General features: G+C 35.8%; 1 protein-coding gene across 20 annotated transcripts in view; it reads right to left on the minus strand.

Annotated features, from left to right (window-relative positions):
- Window positions 1-20,982, minus strand: part of DTNB (dystrobrevin beta) — a 185,576-nt gene that overhangs the window by 76,696 nt on the left and 87,898 nt on the right. The gene's annotated exons all lie outside the window — the stretch shown is intronic.

The following is a 20,982-nucleotide window of genomic DNA, read 5'->3' on the forward strand; positions in this document are numbered from 1 at the left end:
AACATAAAGACAAGGAAAAAAAACTATCAAACCTTTACATTCTGTAGCAAATGCTTCTTCTTTCTCTATGGATCTGGCATCTAATGCATTACACTGCTGCTGTCTCTAAGGAAACAGAACAATCACATGACGAAGAATCTTCTCTACAAGGTAGTTTATCCCACAGAGCATTTTGGGAAAGAGCAGGTACAAGAGAACAATTCATCAGAAGGCAAATACACGCCTGCCCTCCGTCAGCAAGTCCATCAAGCAGCCGAATGCAGCCAATGGCAGGAAGGCAGGTGCAGTCCACAGAGCAGGTACCACACCTCACAAGCTTTAACATGAAACATACCCTCTTGCAACAGAATCCAGCGGCCCAATTAACCTAGTCAGCCATTCCATTCTGATGGGGACGTGAAAGAGCATTCCTCTACCTCTTCTCCCAGTGCCTAACTGCCAACTGCTTCATAAGAAAGCAGCCTGCAGTACAGTGTCTGCCAAGCAATCTAGGCAGTTAGCAACTGGGAGGTAGGGGGAACTACTAAGGCCTGATTCTTGTTTTGTGGAAGAGGAGTTAACAGAAACGCAAGTAGAGCGAAAAAACTAGGGCAGCGGTGTCTGCCTACCCCTTTATTGCAAAGAACTCCTGAATTCCTAAAGGCAGATCATAGGGGGCAGCTGCAACAGACGGGCTGTACTGGGCAAGCTGCTGAATGGGCTTCCAGTGACTCCGCTAGTAGGGCATTCACATGATGAGAATGTCCCTGACACTCAGTCATCCTATGGCCTCTTATCTATTTCACCTACTCAGTGGCTCTTAAATCTGGGTGCTTCTGGTCCCCGTCTCCACTGCCATCATCACACGCCAGCCCACACAGGGCTGGTGTAACTTAAATATTGGAATGGTTTCCTGTTAGTCCGCGGGTGTCCAGAGAACCTTTCCATTGTTACTCCTCTGATTTCTCATGGCTACAATTACTTCCCTAAGCACAACTCTCACATCACCAGTCTCCCTAGATCATCAATTCTCTACCAGTCTCCCAAATTAGGACAAACATCTTCCTCTCTATGGTCACTGCCGAGACACTACAGACTCAGTCTCTATGGTCACTGCCGAGACACTACAGACTCAGTCTCTATGGTCACTGCCGAGACACTACAGACTCAGTCTTCCAGTCTGTCTTAATCTTCACTAGTGCCTTACACTTCCTAAATGTTCTGGGCAGATATGGTACAAATGTTCTGGACCCTGGACTTTTCTGCTGCCACAGTAAAACAAAAGCAAAACAAAGATGGCAAAAGATATAAATATTTACACTAAAAATAGGGGAAGTCAAAATGAAACCCAGACTAACAACCTAAGTGCCTGCAAAAGAATTGTACCATTTGTTTAGATAATTGAAGAGGTGAAAAAAAGACAACTCAACAAATCAGACAGCTAACTAGTTAATATAAACACTTCGACATCAATAATAAAATCCCAAAGAATAAAATGGATGCAGGTGTTAGAATGCTTGGCAGAAAATGAAAGAGCTGATTTATTAATATATGACATATCAGAAATACAATAAAACAAAATGGGTGGGATAACATCTTTCAAGGCTAGAAACTCTAGGGATGTAAGAGGGAGTAGAGCACAGAATGTGAAGGGCAATGTGAACAATAATGGGTAAAATTAATATCAGGGGAGAAAACCTACAGAACACTTGAGATCGCAATACCTTAGTTTTACAACAAAAGCATATCAAAGGGGAGGAAGAAGCAGTGGAGTGTGGAAAGAACACCAGTTTGGGAGAATCGGGTTCTTGTTCCAATTTGGGTACTGAGTAGATTACGTGACCTGGACAATGAAGCTCTTTGTGCCTCAGTTAAACTGATCTGTGACATGAAGGGGGCTGGTTCTAGAACAGTGATTTTCACATGTTGTTTCTGGGGCATCAAAGGATTCCACGAGTTGCTCCGATAACCACAGATGAAAGCAAGGGGACCAGGCCTCAACCTCATTTCAATGAGAGCAGCTCTACTCCTCCACATAAGACTTCAGAAAGCAGTATGTTCCACTGCTGTTTTAAAAAGTCTGAAAACGCCTTTCCTTACTAGAAAATTTAAATTAGAAGCCTCTGCTATACTCACTCATTGTATCCCGTTCTTTTCTTTTATGGTCCCGATCCCGGTTTGTAATTACATATAATTAGCATTTACTTTTTGATTGGTCTCACTCAAGAGGCTGTAGGCTTCGTGAGAGCAGAACCCACAGGGTTTATTTATTCTACCAGTGTGTTCACACTGCATACCTAACATCATAACTGGCACACAGTGGGTGCTCAACAAGTATTTATTCAATAACGAAATTTTATGGTTTTATTTTCCTTTCCAATGTACTTAAAAGTGCAAACTGGTGAAGGACTCACCTGAATTGAATTTTAAATGGAAAACATGTCCTGACAAGGAATTCAAAGAAAGGTAGCTAACAGGCGTTTGGGATGGCCACAATGCTCACATGGGAGGAGGAATGATGGCTTAGGAAAAAGGTTTCTAGTCCTTTTTCTAAGTTTCTAAGTCCAAACACTATGTAAGTGTTTGACTAGTGGCTGAATACCAGTCTCTGGAATATACCTGAACACATGGAAGCAGCAGCACTTCTTGTATGTACTAAATGCATCAGACCAACTATGACTTTTGAATCAGTCTTGGTATTTAATCTCTGGGCCAAAAGAATCTAGAAGTAATTTTAAATGCCCTAATACATTAGGATGTTTGCCAAGATAATAAAGAACCATACACCACTACATTGAATGTGTATCAGTCTCTGCTAAAAATGGCCACAGAGAGACATTGGGACAATGCTATGACAGTGAATTCCAAATCAGATGAAAAAAAGCAGTCGAGGGACTTCTGGTTCATGGTGGTGGGTTGAGTACATGCTGAGAGCTCACCCTCCTATACCAAAGAGAAATGATTTAAAGATATAAAAATAAATTGATGCATGCATAGCTAGAATTAAAAAAAGAAAGAATGAAACTCTCTTTAAGGCTAAAACAAAAAAATAAAGAAGTACCCCACCCCCAAGGAAGAAAACAAACAAGAAGCCCTGTACTGAGCTGCCATGAGCCAAACACAAGGCCTGCAGGCCACCTCTGGGGAAGTTAGAAGAACTTAAACACCCCCACCCCCAGCAAAACAAAAACAAAAACAAAAACAAAAAACAGAGAAAAGAGAAAATCTAAAACGGTCTTTAAAATGAGTATACTTAATATCCTCAGACCTAAAGAGCAGTATAGCATCCATAAAATGTTATGAGAAATAACTAATTCGGGATTTAAAAAATTAAAATCATGATTGTTGAGATAAAAAAATATCTCCACAGATAGGCAGAATATAATACTGAATATAGCTAAAAATCAATGGTATATATTTTTTTAAAAGTTAAGAAACACGAGAGTTAAATCCTGTTTTAAAGTTTGTATCGCAAAGGTTCCAGAGAGACCAAAGGGAATGGAGCAAAAGCAATAGTATGTGAAACAGATAATGGCTGAGAATTTTTCACAATTGATAAAATAAAAGACATGAGCCTATTGAGAATAAGAACCCTCTGAGTATTAAAACAAATAAACTAACAACAACAAAAGCCCTCATATCCGGACAGATTATAGCAAAACTTCAAGATTGCCAACATTATAAAGAAAACCCTAAGAGTTACTAGTGAAATATGAGAAATTCAACAGAATCCAATTATTATCAGCAAAATTGGTTACAAGGTAATAAAGGAATGATATCTTCCAAGAATGAAAGGAAAACAACTTTTCCTAGATTCTAAATCCAGCCAAATTATCATTTAGTAGTGAGGGCTTACAACAATGAAGCAAGAAAGAGAAATAAAAGATATCCAAATTGTAAAGAAAGAAGTAAAACTATGTTTATTTGCAGGTGACACGTTCTCATATATAGAAAACCCTAGAGTTAATAAACAAGTTCAACAAACCTGCAGGATACAAGATTAATATAAAAAATCAGTTGGGTATCTACATACTAGCAATGAATAATCTGGAAATGAAATTAAGAAAAGAATTTCATTTACAACAGCATGAAAAAGAATGAAATACTTAGAAATGAATTCAATCAAGGAAATGCAAGACGTGTACACTGGAAACTACAAAACATCACGGAGAGAAAATAAAGAAGGTGTAAATCAGTGGAAAGACATTCCATGTTCATGGACTGGAAGACTTAATATTGTTGAGATAGTGATAATTCCCCAAATTGATCTACAGATTCCATGCAATCCCTATAAAATCACAGCTGCCTTATTGTGCAGAACTTGACAGGTTGATCCTAAATTCATATGGAAATGCAAGAAACAAAAAATAGCCAAAACAATCATCCAAAGTTGGAGGATATATGAGTATACTTCCTGATTTCAAACTCACTACAAACCTTTCAAAGTAGGTGTTTGCTTAGTGTTCCAAGGTTCAGAGATATTCATCAATTATCCATTATTCTTTCTAGTTACACAGAAGTCTCTAATTAATATCTGAAATTAGTGGCTTTAAAAAGGTTTCTAAGTCCAAACACTATGTAAGAATTGAGCAACGGATATGAGGGCATTTTAAGCAGCTATCTAACTGATGTTTCTGTCACTGCTGTGCACTCCAATCATAGCCCACACCTGCTTTCGTTGTATGCTGGGATGCCCAGAGTGGAAATACAGCTGACCATGGTACTCTCACAGCTTGTCCACTCTGGGTCTTCACTATTTTTCCTCTGTCTCCATGTAAAGGTTGGGGGAAATGAAAGATGGACAGTCACAGAAAGCTAAACAACGCTGCTGTGAGCTGAGAGTGACTTCGATGATGTGTTAGAAGAGGTCTAGGGGATTTTTTATTACAAAGATGTTAAATTGTTGGCTACACCAGTCCTTTTTCATTTGTAACTTACTCCGCATCAACAAGACATCGGACTTGCTTCAGTTAAAGGTGTGCATGTTCAAGTTAGTTTTGGAGATCCTTTCTTGGGAAAAATCACTTTATATTTGGGGTTTCTCCCCCTATTTTTAAAAGAAAAAATATATTAAAAGCATACTGTCACTTGTACTTCTACATATCCTATTTCTCTCCTTCCGTCTACTGCAACTTATGACATAAATTAGAAATATAACTTTAATTCACTTTCATCCAAACTCTTTAACTGCACCTTTGACATGAGAGTCTCTGTCATTACTGAAGGTTCTCTGCGTCATCCTCACCCAGTTCTCCAGAGAACGTACTGTGGTCATTTCTGTCCAAATTGCTTAGGAACAATTCCTCTGAATCTAATGCTCTCCATGCAAAACTTACCACAGGCTTCTCCCATGATATTAAGCCAGCTGGCATCTTCATCTATAATCACTTAATGCATTTTTATTTTTAAAATTAAATGTAATCGTTTTCACACACATAATTATAAGCTTAATCTAATGGGAATACAGGGAACACTGTTCTCGGTGATCTGAGAATCTTTTTAAGCATACAGAGGATGTTTAGAAAAACTGTTCAGATACTTGGCCCTAAAATAAATTTCAACTCTATCAAAGAATCAGTATTTTTGAGAATACCATCTCTGACCAAAATTCAAGAATATCAGAAAGCATCAAAGAAAACCCCCCAAAAATGTTTCATGTGTTTTGAAATTTGAAAAATCACCTTAACTGTGAACATTAGGAAAAAATTTTAATAAAATAACTCAATAATCATCTAAAGAAGTAAGAAACTAAATAACAGGGTTTGATCCTTACATGATTTCTCTATCTAAACATCATCTCTAAATTGCCAATTCTCAAATTTGTATTTTCAAGCCACACATGTCCCATGAATGCCCTCCACACTTACATAATGCCTATTTGACATCTCTTTTTCAGTACCAAACAAAACAAAACACTCAGCAAGTCCAAAATGGAGCTCTCATTCTACCCAAACTTGCTTCACCTGTAGGTATCCCCATCTCTAGCCTTCCAACTGTTTAGGCCAAACTAACTTTTTCTCTCATACTTCACATCCAATCTGCCAGCAAGATTTTTTATCCCTCCATATTATACCAGTTTTATATTTTTAAGCTTTTAAAGGGTTGAGCTCACATAAATAACATCAATGGCAGTTTAATCAATTTCTTAAAATGAAGACATTAAATATTCATCTCAAGAAACTTTATGGAGAAGCTCTAAAATAATGTTTTTCTTGTGATAAACTAGATACTGGAAAGGAGTGAACGATAATAGTTGGACTTCCACAGAATTAAATATGAGGTGGTGACAGCTTGGAAGAAATGACTAGAGAGAATAAAGTCACTTAAATTCCAAAAAGAATTCTACAAAAAAAGTGAAAAACTAAGATGGAAGATTAGTCAGTACTACAATTTAACAGACTATTTCCTTCGTTTCATGCTTGGAGGCAAGGTATCCGGTTTTACTCTTACGATGATCCCATTAATATGACCCAAAAGGGAAAAACTAAGTAAGACAAAAGAGAAAGGTCACTTTACCAGAGGAAAAGATGCCTTATTTTGACCTCATCTTGTCCTCTAGGATTATTTCGAGTAGTAAAAATAAGAATTTTGCCCCCAAAACCCATAAAAAATAACAGATTTTCACAATGTGAGTAACCTCTCTTTGATTGCCTTCCAGAGCTTCATTGAAATCAGCAAAGTCAAGTCAAATAAACAAGCAAGGTCCTATAATATGACCTTGAAGAGAGGGACTACAAGAAAATTGCCAAATTTAACCTATTTCAATCATTAGGGTGGTGCAAAAATAATTGAGGTTTTTGCAATTTTTTAAACTTTTTAAACTGCAATTACTTTTGCACCAACCTAAGAGAATTTACAACTGAGCTACATACTCTGGAAGCACAACAAGTCAGTCGAGTTTCATCCCACAAACACCTGGAATGTGCCAGGCACTAGACCTTAAGAAGTTGACGGTGCAAATGAGGTGTTTACATCTTCAAGACGTCCAGGTCCAATACGTACTCAAGAAGTCCTTAAAGAAGGAGACAGCCTTTTATTGGGTGTCCAAATGACTGATAAACCAACAAGAGCTAAAGGAATTTCGGGAAGGAAAGAAGAGATCCATATGAGGTAGCTGTTTCTAGGCTTCAACGGTTTTATGGCTGGAGCAGATTTTAAGCTTGGCTCATGCATACACAAAACGTGAAAAGTCTGACAGGGCCAAGAAGGGCATTCAGGAAAGGGGGTGGTTGAGCTAGGACATCATGGGCCAGCTCAGAGGCGCAGGAAGGGGTATAAAGTTTTAAAGGGAGAAAGGAGGCAGCTCTAACCAAAGCAGAGGCTTTGTACTGCATAAATTTAGCAGCAGAAGATAAGATTCAAAAAGTAAGGTGGGTCCCGATTACACAGGACTTGGAATTCCAGCATGAGGAGTGCCTCCTTAATTCTATAGCAGTGGAGTTTTTTAAATAGGGAAGTAATATGACAAAGGCAGTGATTCAAGAAGATTAATTTCGTTGAAATATGTCAACAGATTTGAGGTTTAAGAAGAATGAAAAGGGCTAATTTATTAGGTGCTAAACTTAGGCATTAGTCAAAACTGGGCAATATAAAGACCTGTAAAGGTGCTAAGAAATATTCAGATTATTCTAAAGTGCAACCAAATCACAGGATATACAGCCTATTAAGAAATGCCACTCAATGAATATAATTCTGAGGCTCAACGTCTGCATGAAATTACGTTATAGGTATACCCTAGGTTAGGCTAGGGAAGAAATAAAGCTCAAAGAAAATCAGATTTCTCCAATATTAAGAATAAATACTTTTCAAGGACTTTTTAAAAAAAGTAATCATAATGAAGTAGATGATCATGGCTTCCAACCTAATTTTTCACCCTTTTTTAAAATTATTGAGGTAAAATTGATATATAACATTATATAAGTTTCAGGTGTACAATATAATAATTCAACATCTGTATACACTACAAAGGGATCACCCCCAAAAGTCTACTTTCTATCCTTTATCATAAAATTGACCCCCTTTACCCATTTTTGCCCCACCTCCCAACCCTCTTCCCTCTGGTAACGACCAATCTGTTCTCTGTATCTATGTGTTTATTTTTGTTTTGTTTTGTTGCTCATTTGTTTTGGTTTTCTTCAGATTCCACGTATAAGTAAAATTATACAGTATTTGTCTTTCTCCATCTGACTTATTTCACTTAGCATAATACTAATAATATCCCAATGAAGTATGGAGCTCAGTTAGTAATAATATCAAAATCAGTTAATTTGTAAAATGTTAATAACCGAGGAAACAGTGCAGGGTACATGGGAACTCTGTCCTATCTTTGCAACATTTCTATAAATCCAATAAAACTATTCTAAAATAAAAAGGTTATTTAAATGTTTTCTTAAATGAACAAAAGATCTAAATAGACAATTATACCAAAGAAGATACGTGAATGGCTTATAAGTACATGAAAAGAACATCATTTGTCATTGGAGAAATGAAAATTAAAACCACAGTAAGATACCATTAGTCACTAAAATGGTTATAATTAAAAAGAATAACAATACACCAAATGCTGGCGAGAATGTGAATAAACTGGAGCTCTCATGCATTGCTGGTGGGAATGTAACATGGTACAGTCACTTCCAAAAACACTTTGGCAGTTTCTGAAAAAGTTAAACATACACTTACCGTGCATGACCCAGCAATTCTACTCCTAGGTATCCACCCAAGAGAAATGAAAACATATATACACACAAAGACACAAATGTTCAGAGCAGTGTTTTTCATCATAGCTAAAAACTGGATATGAGCCAAATGTCCATTAACTGGTGAGGTGATAAATAAAATGTGGTTTAATCATACAATGGCGTATTTTCGGCATTGAAAATAAATGAACTATTAATACTTGCTACAACATGGATAAGCCTCAAAAATATTACGTTAAATCAAAGAGCTAGAAACAAAAGACTACATATTATATTATTCTGTTTATATGAAATTTCTAGAAAAGGCCAAACTATAGAAACAGGAAGTACATCAGTGGTTGCGTTGGGGCTACAGGTGAGAGCTGGGGTTGACTACAAATGGGGGAACTTTTTTGGTTGACAGAAATGTTATAAACTGGATGATGGTGATGGCTGCAAAACTACATAAATTTACTAAAAATCATTTAACTGTCAGAGTGGGTGAATCTTATGGTACGTAAATTACATCTCAAGGACACTGTTTAAAGAAAGAAAAGACAAATCAAAACCACAATGAGATATTGTATCACATCCATTAGGGTGACTTCTATAAAATAAAAACAAAAATGCAGTGTCTCAAAGAGATATCTACACACCTATCTTCATAGCAGTTTTACTCAGAACAGCCAAAAGGTGGAAGTGACCCAAATGTTCACTGACAAAGGAATGGACAAACAAAATGTGGTATATATATACAATGTACTATTATTCAGCCTTAAAACAGGAAGTAAATCCTGACACACGTTATAACACGGATGAACCTTACAGACATTATGCTAAGTGAAATAACAGTCACGAAAAGACAAAAAAATATGATTCTACTTATATGAGGTATCTAAAGTATTCAAATTCATAAAAACAGAGAGCAGAATGGTAGTGACCAGGGACTTGTGTTTGCAAGTTGAAAAAGTTCTGGAGATCTATTTCACAACAATGTAAATGTACTTAACATGACTAAGCTGTATACCTGAAAATGGTTAAAATGATAAATTTTACCACAATAAAGAAAGAAAAGAAAACTAGGGGATGGTGTTTGGGCCATGTTAAATTTGGAGTTTAAAAGCAGTGCTTTATGGTAGTATAGTGGTAAACAGAATGAGAAAAATCCCAAGGGGTGGGTGAAACTCAGCAGAACAAAGTCACCTTCCTGAGTTTTCTTGATTAAATAATGCTGTTTCTCCTTACTGCATCATAATCGATCACCACATTCGCTGGTCACTTGGCTATCCCTCTCTTTCACACGTACACACACACAGGTACCACGTATATGCGAGTATACACACATGTGTCGGTTCATGAGTGTATGCAAGCCCTCCCCTCCCCAACACACACAGACACATGAAGTTCAGGCGAAAATCAGGTCCTGTTTCTAGGACTATCTTACATGACACATAACCCTTGGTATCAGTTCTCTCTGTGCTCCATCTTGCTCTTCATTTATTTACTGTTTTGGGAGAGACATACTTCCAAGTAACCTTAAGTCCAGAAGAGAATGACTACCTGCAACCTTCAGTCTGCAATGGAGCTAACCAGACAACACCCACACTGGGACGGGTGAAGCTCAAGGTTCTCAGAGAAGCTTGTATTCCTCAGCTGCTGGGCTCTCAGTATCATCCCAGCAAAATACAGGGCAGGACTAGTATTGGATGAGTTGTGACCTAAGAGCCATAAGAGCCTTCACATCCCAGGCTATAGCAATAGGAGAATAAAACACAGCTGTTTTTTCCTCAAAAGGTCAAAGTAGATAGACCGGAGAGTTTAGGGTTCTGATGGCTCACAGGTGAGCAAATTATGTCACCATGTCTAGCTAGTTCAAAAATTTTACAGCAAAATGCCAGACAGAATTAATAACAGATGAGCCATGAAGAGTCAAAGCGGAACACTTGCCTGTTGGACACAGCCCAAATTATAACCTTCCAAAACAGTTATAACCTTCTATTCTCTGGAGACCAAGACACCCAGAATGAATCTGATATTCCTTTCAGGTGACTAGAACATCAGACTCACCTCGTGATTTCGAGAAAAATGTCATCCTGTCAGCTTCCTCCAATGAGACGCCCTCAGCACCAAGCAGCACAGGCACAACACACATTCAGTAAAACACTTGCAGAAGATGGTAATTTCAATTGCAACCAACTTATCAATATTATAAATTCCGTAACATCCCACAATTTATTTGGAAATATAGTAAAGCCAGTTAATAACTCTCTTGGGGAAAAAAACCAAATTTGGCTTATTACAAAAAAGTTGCAAACAATGAGGCAGTCAGTTTGGCACATGACAATTAGCCAGAACCACCCTAGTCACAAAAGACATTTCCAACTCCAGAATCATCCATCATTTTAAAAGAAGTGTCATAAAAATGTGCTGTATTAAACTAAACCATGTAAGTTGCCCGGCTAGCTCAGTCGGGCATGAGACTCTTAAACTAAACCATATAAACAATAAGTTACACTTTTCGATAGGGTTTTTGATAGGGTTAAAATGGTCTTACATTATTACTGGTCTGATGAATTTCTATTGATCTGCCTAATGTCATTATGAATAAGAATGAAACAGGCAGAATTTTCATGTTACATGACTAAAAAGTTTGCAAACATTGAAAGCATCAGATGTTTCAAGTATAGCTGTCTAAGGTTCAAAAAAAAAAGCTATGAAGTTGGAATAGGAGTAACACAAGAGGACAAATATGTTTTGATCAAATCAAAGTGATGCATATAAAGCGTGTAAGCATCAAACAGAAGAGCAGTTACAATAGACAAGAGCCATATGAAAGTATTATTTTAATTATAATTTTATAATTATAGTATAATTTAAATAACAGTATTTACTTATTTATTATCTAGCTTAATTCTGTTCTGATGCAAGGTGTGAAAGAAACTGGTTGGGTTAGCTGTTCAAACATGCTACATACTCATATTTACATATGTGGAGATGGTGAGAAACAAGAAAAAGGCAGCCTAGTTTCTAGGTAACAAACTTTATCCAAATGCTTCAACAGAAGTTACCAATTGACCTTCACCCTTGGGTGAAAAAAGCAAACTGGACATTCAAAGAAGATGAACATTCAGAAAAAGGAATATCAGGAAGCACAAAGTGCCCTAAACACGCAGTTTTTAATCAATCCTTCCCTAAGAATAGGGGTTGGCAAACGTTTTCTATAAAGAATGAGATAGTAAATACATGTTACCATGTTTCCCCAAAAATAAGACCTAGCCGGACCATCAGCTCTCATGCGTCTTTTGGAACAAAAATTAATATAAGACCCGGTCTTATATTATATTATACCTGGTCTTATAGTAAAATAAGACCGGATCTTATATTAATTTTTTTCAAAAAGACGCATGAGAGCTGATGGTCCGGCTAGGTCTTATTTTTGGGGAAACATGGTAGGTTTCAAGGGTCATATAATATCAGTCACAAAGACTCAATTTTGCCATTGTAGCCTGAAAGCAGACACAGACAATACATAAATGAAGAAGTATGGCTGTGTCCCAATAAAATTTTATTTATGGATATTAAAATTTGAATTTCATACAATTTTCACAAAATATTATTCTTTTTGACTTCACGACATATCCTTTTTCTCTTCAACCATTTAAAATATAAAAATCCTTCCTAGATCCTGGGCTATACAAAAACAGGTGACAGGCTATAGTATGCCAAGCCCTGTCTAAGGGACTAGATCAATCACAGGTGTGTCCAATGGGACACTGGTCATGCCCTTCCTTGCTGGAATTCATACAAATAAATACACTAAGCCGACGTCAGGAAGTTTTGCTTTCTATCAAAAATAATAACACAAATTGAAATGTAATGGTGATTAACCACTAAAGAAATTAGGTATAAGGACTATGTGGTTAGATAATTAGATCTTAAGTTACAAAAAATTGCTTGAAATCAGGCTAGCAGAAAGGCTATCGGAGACATCAAGGGCTGGAAGTTTTATAAAAATGTTTTGACGAAAAGAAACAGCTAATTTGTCTCAGAGACTTAGAAGTAAGAAAAGTTGCTAGCGTGCTGATGATAAATGAATTGGTTTTGTCTGAGATTTATTTGAAAACCTTGTTTACTTAATATTCTCAACTCCCGAGCAAAGGCACACCATGAACCAATCAAGGAAATGTGCCTGACATCTAGTGGACACTTTAGGTACTGTACCTATTATTTTCTGAAGCAAAAAACAAACACACAAAAGGGTGGGTGAATGGGCTACATATGTCTGTTTACATAAATCATGTTTAGCGTCATTCATTCATGCAACGTATTTTAAGTGCCTACCATGCATGAGGCACGATTTCAGGCACTGGGAACTCAATGAAGAACAAGACAGAGCTCCAGCCTTTGTGGAGCTGACATTTTTGGGATATGATTTACTTTATTCTGAGGGAATGACTTTAAAAGTTTAGAATACAGTGTTTATGGCACCCTGAACTCTTAGAAGCACTTTCAGATGCATTATCCTTAAACAAGATCCTGAGATAATTACGATAAGTTTTATTATCACCATTTTTACAGAAAAGAAAACTGATATGTCTTGATTTTTAATCTAGTTTTTATCATTTCACATCGTCTCCCTTCTATTTTTCAACTACCCAAGTTACAGCCATTCATTGTTTTCTCTTGATTCTAAAACTAACCACAGGATTCAAACAATGGTTCTATTTTTGTGTGTTTCTATAACAACAATTTTTACTGAGTCAGCATGTTAGGCAACTGAGGTGCAATGGAATGAAGGCTGGGCATGGAGTCAGGAGCCCGAGACTTTCGTCCCAACTCTACCATATTGCAGCTGTGTGACCTTGGGCAGGTCATCCAACCTCACCAATACTGTTTCCTCATCTGCTACAGGTTAATGATATTTATACTGCAAAGGGTGCTGTGAGGGTTAAGGAGGATGTGAGCAAAGGGCTCGAACATTATGAGTGCTCAATACCGTGTTTCCCCGAAAATAAGACCGAGCCGGACAATCAGCTCTAATGTCTTTTGAAGCAAAAATTAATATAAGACCCGGTCTTATTTTACTATAAGACTGGGTATATAATATAATATAATATAATATAATATAATATAATATAATATAATATAATACAAGACTCGGTCTTATGTAATATAAGACCAGGTCAGGTCTTATACAATAGAATATAAGACCAGGTCTTACATTAATTTTTGATCCAAAAGATGCACTAGAGCTGATTGTCCAGCTAGGTCTTATTTTTGGGGAAACACGGTAGATAACAACAATTGAATCTCAAATTCGTGAAGATCTGAATAATTACTATGTCAATAATGAAATGCAAGCAATCAACATTACAATATACTTTATCTCATACTTAGTTTCAATTCCTGTCCCAAATTTCCACTGGAGTTTTCATTTGATTTCTGGGTATGCGACAATGGTAAAACCTAAGATGTTTTATATTTACAAACTTTTCTCCATCTCCATTACCACCATGATAAGTTCAAAGCACCATCATCTGTCACCTGGGCAATGGAATAAAAACTCTACCTGGCCCCTTCTGTTTCATCCTTGTCCCACTCCCTATTTCCACACAGTGGCAGTGATTTTGTTGTTGTTTAAATTCAAAATTCAACATGTCCCTCTCATATCTAAAACCCTCCAGGTTTGGGATAATGTCCAAAACCTGAGGCGGCCTTTGCCTACCTCTGCAGGCTTCCCCGGGCCCTCTGGGAATGTTCCTCCCACTGCTCTCTGCCGACCTAATCCCTAATCATCCTTTAGGCTTCACTGTAAATGTTATTCTTTGCGGAAGCCTTGCTTAACCTTCCAAGAAGATCAAGACAGAAGTAAAGATATTTTGTTAGAGAATTACTTTACATATAGAGGACAAGTAGGTGATTTATATTATTTCTCAGAGCTTCAAAGTGAGTATCAATTGCTAAAAGGAAGGCAAAATTAAACCTGTGATAACATCAGCAGGAAAATTATGGAGTTGGGACAAATGGCTACCAATTGGAAAAATAAACTTAAATTCTTATTGCATACCTGACCATACATGCACACACACTACATAAATAAGAAATTTTTTTATAGACAATGGTATTTTTATAATGGGGTGAGAACAATATTTTTAAATATGAAAGGAAAGCCAGAGACCATGAAGAAAAAAATTTAACAAATATAACTTTTAACCTAAAACCTTTAGTAAAAAAAGAAAGAAAAAAGTTGAGACATTTACAAATTCAGAAAAATTTTGCAGCATGTTTGACAAAAGGTACTTATTTCAATAAGGAAAAGAAAACTCAGATTAATTTAGTAAGAAGACAACTGACCAAAAAAGGTGTAAAGAACAAATGTAAATGGCTAAGAAATATATGAAAAAATATGTAGCTTTATTTGTAATGAAAGAAATGCAAATAAAAATAACAATGAGAAGTTATTCTCACCTATCAAGTTACAAAAGACTAAAAAGTTTGAAAATACCCCCAATAGATGAAGGTATAAAAAAGCTGCTGGTCTAATCTGGAAATCTTTCTGCAGGTCAATTTGGTAACATGAATTAAAACCTTTAGAAAGCACAACTCTTTGACCAAGCAAATTCAGCTTCTGGGAATTTATACCAACTAACTAACTAGACACAAGTGCAGGTCAGAACAGGAAGTGCAAAAATGTTTTCTGCAGCACTGCTTAATAGCAAAAAAACTGGAAACCACCTAAATACTCTATAAGAGATATTACTACATATATGAATCATAACACATGCATGCAATAGAAAAATAAGCACTATTTAAAATGATAATTTACATCTATGTTAACTGACACAGAAAGATATGAAAATACACTGCTTAGTTAAAAGAATGATTCACAAACAGCAATATCCCACATAAAAATACACAAGTGTGGGAAAAGACTGGGGGTAAGTGTACATACTAAAAAGTTAATGTAGTGGTTTCTGGATAGTAGGGTTATACACTTGTATTTTTCTGAATGCTTTTACAATGGATATGTATTATTTTTAACATACAAAAAATACTGAAAAACTACTCAACACAAAATATGTGCTTGTACGAAGTGTTACTAGGCACAAAGAGAAATCAGCTTTTTTCTTTACTCTTCTTCACTATGAGTTTCCATTTGAAACACTTAGCAACATTTCTGCTAAAAGGGAGAATCTCTCAGAATACAAGTGTGCTTCGGTGGCAGACTTTTTATTATGTAAAGGAGGAATGTCCACTTTATTCTATACTCAGAGAAAGATCCAGGTTCCAATTCTTAGCTGTCAGTCCTAGATTGAACTCTCACTTAAATTTCTAACAGAAACTAGATATGGGGAGGTGTTTTTTTTTCCCCAATAAATAGGGGAGAAGAGACCTGAGGTTGAATTTGTCCTGAGACAAGGGAAGTAGAGCCACAGAATGAATGCTCAGAAATTAGAGACGTCTGGTATCTCTTCAAGAGAGGGAGGGGCTACATTAAAAATTAGAAAATTGGTGGAAAAGTCTGCCTAAGAAGCAGAGAACCTCTCACCTCTTCCACCCCACGGCCCAACACCACACAGCCATTAGGCTGCTCTTTTCTAGGCCCAGTAGGAAACTAGAGGCTATTCTGTAGTGAAACTGACCAGACAGTCTTTGAACTCAGGAACACCAGGTAGAGGTGGGGGTATGGGGCCTAAAATGGAAAGACTAACTGAAAGTCCACACTAAATCACTGGATTCCCCAACACACTTCTCTGAATAGGACAGACATAACCTTTGCTCCAACAGCTGCATCCTACGTATAAAGAAATTCTTGACCAATTCCATTTGAGAAACATCTGAGGTATTTACTGCATGCAGCATTACATGTGGAGGCAGAGATCTGAATGCACCCTAGGTTTCCATTATAGGGAGAATGGATACATCAAATGTTGTTCATAATACCACCTAGGTAAATTTTTAAAAAGGACAATACCTAATTTTCAAGAACATATATTAGTAAAAAGGTACACAAGAAGCACGTGAGAATGGTTACCAATGGGTGGAAAGGTAACTAGAGTGGGATACATGAATAAAGGTGAATTTCAAAACATATGGCAGAGCACAAAATAAAACAGTTGAAAAAGTCCAAATATCGCAGTAATCATAATATTTAAACTATCATAATATAAATCAATTTGAATTATAAGTGACTAATTATAATAATGACAATAGTATGATAATACATTTAAATGGACCAAAGTTGCCAGCTAAGACAGGTTGTCAGGTCAGATTTTAAAAATCTAGCACACAATTTACAAGAAACATAATGAAAACCCAAAGACACAGTTCGAAAGTAAAAGGACAGGAAAAGTAATACCTGGCACATATATTAAAAGATAGCAAAAGATATTAAAAGATGTTACTAGCAGATAAAATAGACTTGAGAACAAACAGAATTATTAGGAATAGTCGTTACATAAGAATACGTTTTCAATTTCCTAGTGAAATGTGTACACGTAATTCTGAACAAGTAAGGCTGACTACAGAAGATTTGAGCAACATAATTAACAAATTTGACCTCATGGACATACAGTCATTCACTATAAACTCTGCACCCAACAAGCATAGAATAAGTTATGTTTCCAAGCTTACTTGGACCATAATAAGAAATTGATCACATGCTAGATAATAAGTATATCTCAACAAATTTGAAAGAACTGAATAACTCAGACCACTTTCAGACCAAAGTGAAATTACACCAGAAATAACAAAAAAGCAACTAGAAAATTGGAAATTAAGGAAGTATACTTCTCAAAGAAATCAGAACTTAGAAAATATTTAGGACTCAACTATAAAAAAAAATTGTATTACAGAACTTCGACCTTACTCAGGTAGTGCTCAGAGAAATTAACAGCCTTAGATGCTCATAATAAGAGGGAAAAAAATGAGCAAGCTCATGATATCTTTAAAGAAGTTAGAAAAAGAGTAAGTAGCAAAGTAAACCCAAAGAAACTATAACAAAAGAAATAATAAAGATAATGGTAGAAATAAGTGAAATTCAAAAATACAATACATACAATAAGAGAATCATCAAAACCAAAAGTTGGTCCTCCAAAAGTCCAACAGATTAGACAAACCTAAGATTTTTCAAATGAAAAAAACAGAAAAACATAAATACTTGAAAGTAGGAATGAAAAAAGTACATTAGTACACATAATGTAGATAAAACATTACAGCTTTGTGCCAATAACAATTTCCTACAAATATAAAATGTTCCAAAGTGACTCAAAAATTAATAAAAAATGAAAATAGTCTTACAATTGTTTTTTAAAATGAAATTAAGTATTAAAGATCGTTCCACAAAGAAGGCTTTAGGCACATATAGCTTCATTGGTGAGTTTTCTAAAAATTTAAGGAGCAAATAATTCCTATCTTAATCAAGTTCTTCTCAAAAATATTAAAGAAGAGACTGCTCCTCAACTTTTTGAAGACAGAAAAATTGGACATCCTTTGTCCTAAAAATAAGACCAAAAAAAGAAACAACAAGAAAAACGTTTGATAAAATTTGACAGCCACTCATGACAAAAAGAAAGCACTCTTAGCAAACTAGTAATAAAAGAAAGCCTCTTTTAGCTGATAAACAGTTCTACCAAGACTACGTCAAACACCATACATTGTCTTTGGGATTGGTGATAACACAAGAATGCCTACTAACCATTTCTATTCAATATTGCACTGGAGGTTCTAGCCAGCATAATAAGACCAAAAGAAAAAATAAAGTATGATTAATGCTTAAAAGCGTAAGGAGCAGGAAGGAGGAAACAAAGCTATCACTACTTGCAGGTGATATAATTATTTAGAGACAAGCCAAAAGACTCTGAGTACAATTACTAGAATTAATGAGCAAGTTATGCAAGATGACTAGATAGTGGATTAAAATACAAAACTGATTTGCATTTCCATATGCCAGCAACAAACTGTTCAGACACATAATTCAAAAAAGATACCATTTGCACAACTATATACATTTGCCAAAACTCATGGAATTGTACACTTAAAGTGGGTGTATTTTATTGCTTCTAAATTATACCTCAAAAAGAACTGGAGGAAAAAGTCACCATTTGAAACAGCAATAACAAATGTAAAGTACACAGGAATTGATCTAACATATATAAGACCTTTCTGGGGAAAACTCTACAGCTTTATTGAAAAGCATAAAAGGATATTTAAATAAATGGGAAGACATAATACATTCACGGAATGAAAGACTTAATATTGTAAAGACATCAATTGTCCCAATTTGAGCTTTAGATTAAATGAATCGCCAATCAAAATCCAACAAAATTTTATGAGAAACTCAGTTAGCTGATTCTAAAATTTATATGAAAGAGCAAAGAATAGACCACATACCTTTAAAACAGATTATTTAATCCCTTAATCAATACAGTGTGATATTGGCATAGAGATAGACAATTTAACCAAAGGAACAGAATAAAGAGCGCTGAAATCAGACCATGTATATTTGGAAACTTATTTATGACAATAGTGGCATTGTAGATCCGTGGGGAAATGATGGATTATCTAATAAATGGCTCCGAGACAAGTTATTAGTCAAATGCAAAGGGAGAAAGAGAATTACATATTCTACATCACGCCACACACAGAAATCCGTTCCAGATGAATTAAAGACATATGTGAAAGGGACATCTTTAAAATTTAAAAAGAAAGAGAGAGAGAGAGAGAAAACCATTATAATGTTGGAGCAGAGAAGGACAGTTTTTAAAAATAAAAAATGCAACATAAAAAACACTAACCAAAAAGGGAAAAGGTTAACAAATTTAACCAAAAAAATGGATTTACAAGCAATAGGTAAAATTCACTACGGAACATAGCAGGGATAGAAGCATATTTGTTCCCCCAGCAAAAAGGAAGCAATGGGAAACAAGGAAAAACAACAATCAGAAGTCAATCCAGTTATAAAGTTAAAGGCATGATTTTGAGCAATCCGTGGTGTGTGAGAGAGAAGTACAGAGGGATCACAACACTGGAACCACACAAAGTAATACTCAGCGCGCTGCTTGACTTTGTAACGAGTGGTATTAACTGTAAATGCTGTTATTTGGTTTTCAACTTTTAGATTCAATCTGTAAGAAATCTCAGAAGACTCAGTTATGATCATAGAAAGAACAGAAATATTATCAATTTTTGACAATATAAAGTAATGGCATAGATGACAGAAGTCAGGAGGCAAAAGGAGAAGGGAGAAGTAAACAGAATGTACTAATTTTTTCTTTTAACATAGTGGAAGTTGAAAGAAATCACAAGAAATAGAGGTTTAAGAATATTATTTAAAATTACAAAGTTAACCAACTTAAAAAATGGTGATATAATTATGAAAAACTGGGATGGGTTGAAATATAAGGTTGGTTCCTTATACCACAAAAGGAATTCAATAATGTCCCAAACTGATAGGTCAAAAAATGGTGTTCTAAATACCAGGGGTGCCAAAATATATATACAAAGGGACACTTTGGTCAATGTTGCTCAAGCAGTAGTTCACTGTAATCAGACGTGTCTGGACGCTGATGGAAACCACTTTGAGCACCTCTTGTAATTGCAGAAGTCCAACGTGACTTGTATTCATCTTTTGTTATTGGTTCATGTTGAGCATTACAATTTTAATACAGTTTTCTTTTCTTAAAACGTGTATCCATTTTTTTGGCACCCTTTTCTTAGCACCCTCTGTATATTATTCAGAGCTATTCGGAGGTAACCACTACTAGATCTAAAACCTAGACAAAACACAATGAAGTGCGAAAGGATATGTTTGTTGTGTTTCCTTTTAAGCTCCTCTGTATCCCTGCATTTTTAATCCACATGCTTGTATAATTTTAATAAATACGAAAGTTTGAAAAATGATGGAATGTAAAAAAAGAAAAGCTCAAGAACCCTAAGAGATCATTTAGTCCAACTTCCTACCACCAGGTAGATAAAAGAAAAGGAGTGTCTACTCCAACAGGAGAACTTCTCAACACCTGATAAAGCCTTATGATCCAAAAGTCTACCAACTTTACTCAGCAGAGTCAACTTAATGTCATCATTTAAGTCAGTGAACAGATCAGAACAGAGGCCGAATCCTATCTTCCTTGTCCCCCCTCTTCACTTTTCCTCTTTCTGTGACTGTTTTGGTCCCTCTAGCTTTCTAGCATGAATATTCAACATATATATGTTTTGCTTATAAAACATAACTTTATGTTTCCTAATTTCCTCTCAATACAAAGAGCAAATCAGGTTGATTTTCATTTTCGTGTTGTTTAAACTAATTTTTAAAATCTCTACGGGCATG

Source organism: Rhinolophus sinicus, linkage group LG05 (genome assembly GCF_036562045.2).
Source record: "Rhinolophus sinicus isolate RSC01 linkage group LG05, ASM3656204v1, whole genome shotgun sequence".
Lineage (NCBI taxonomy): Eukaryota > Metazoa > Chordata > Mammalia > Chiroptera > Rhinolophidae > Rhinolophus > Rhinolophus sinicus.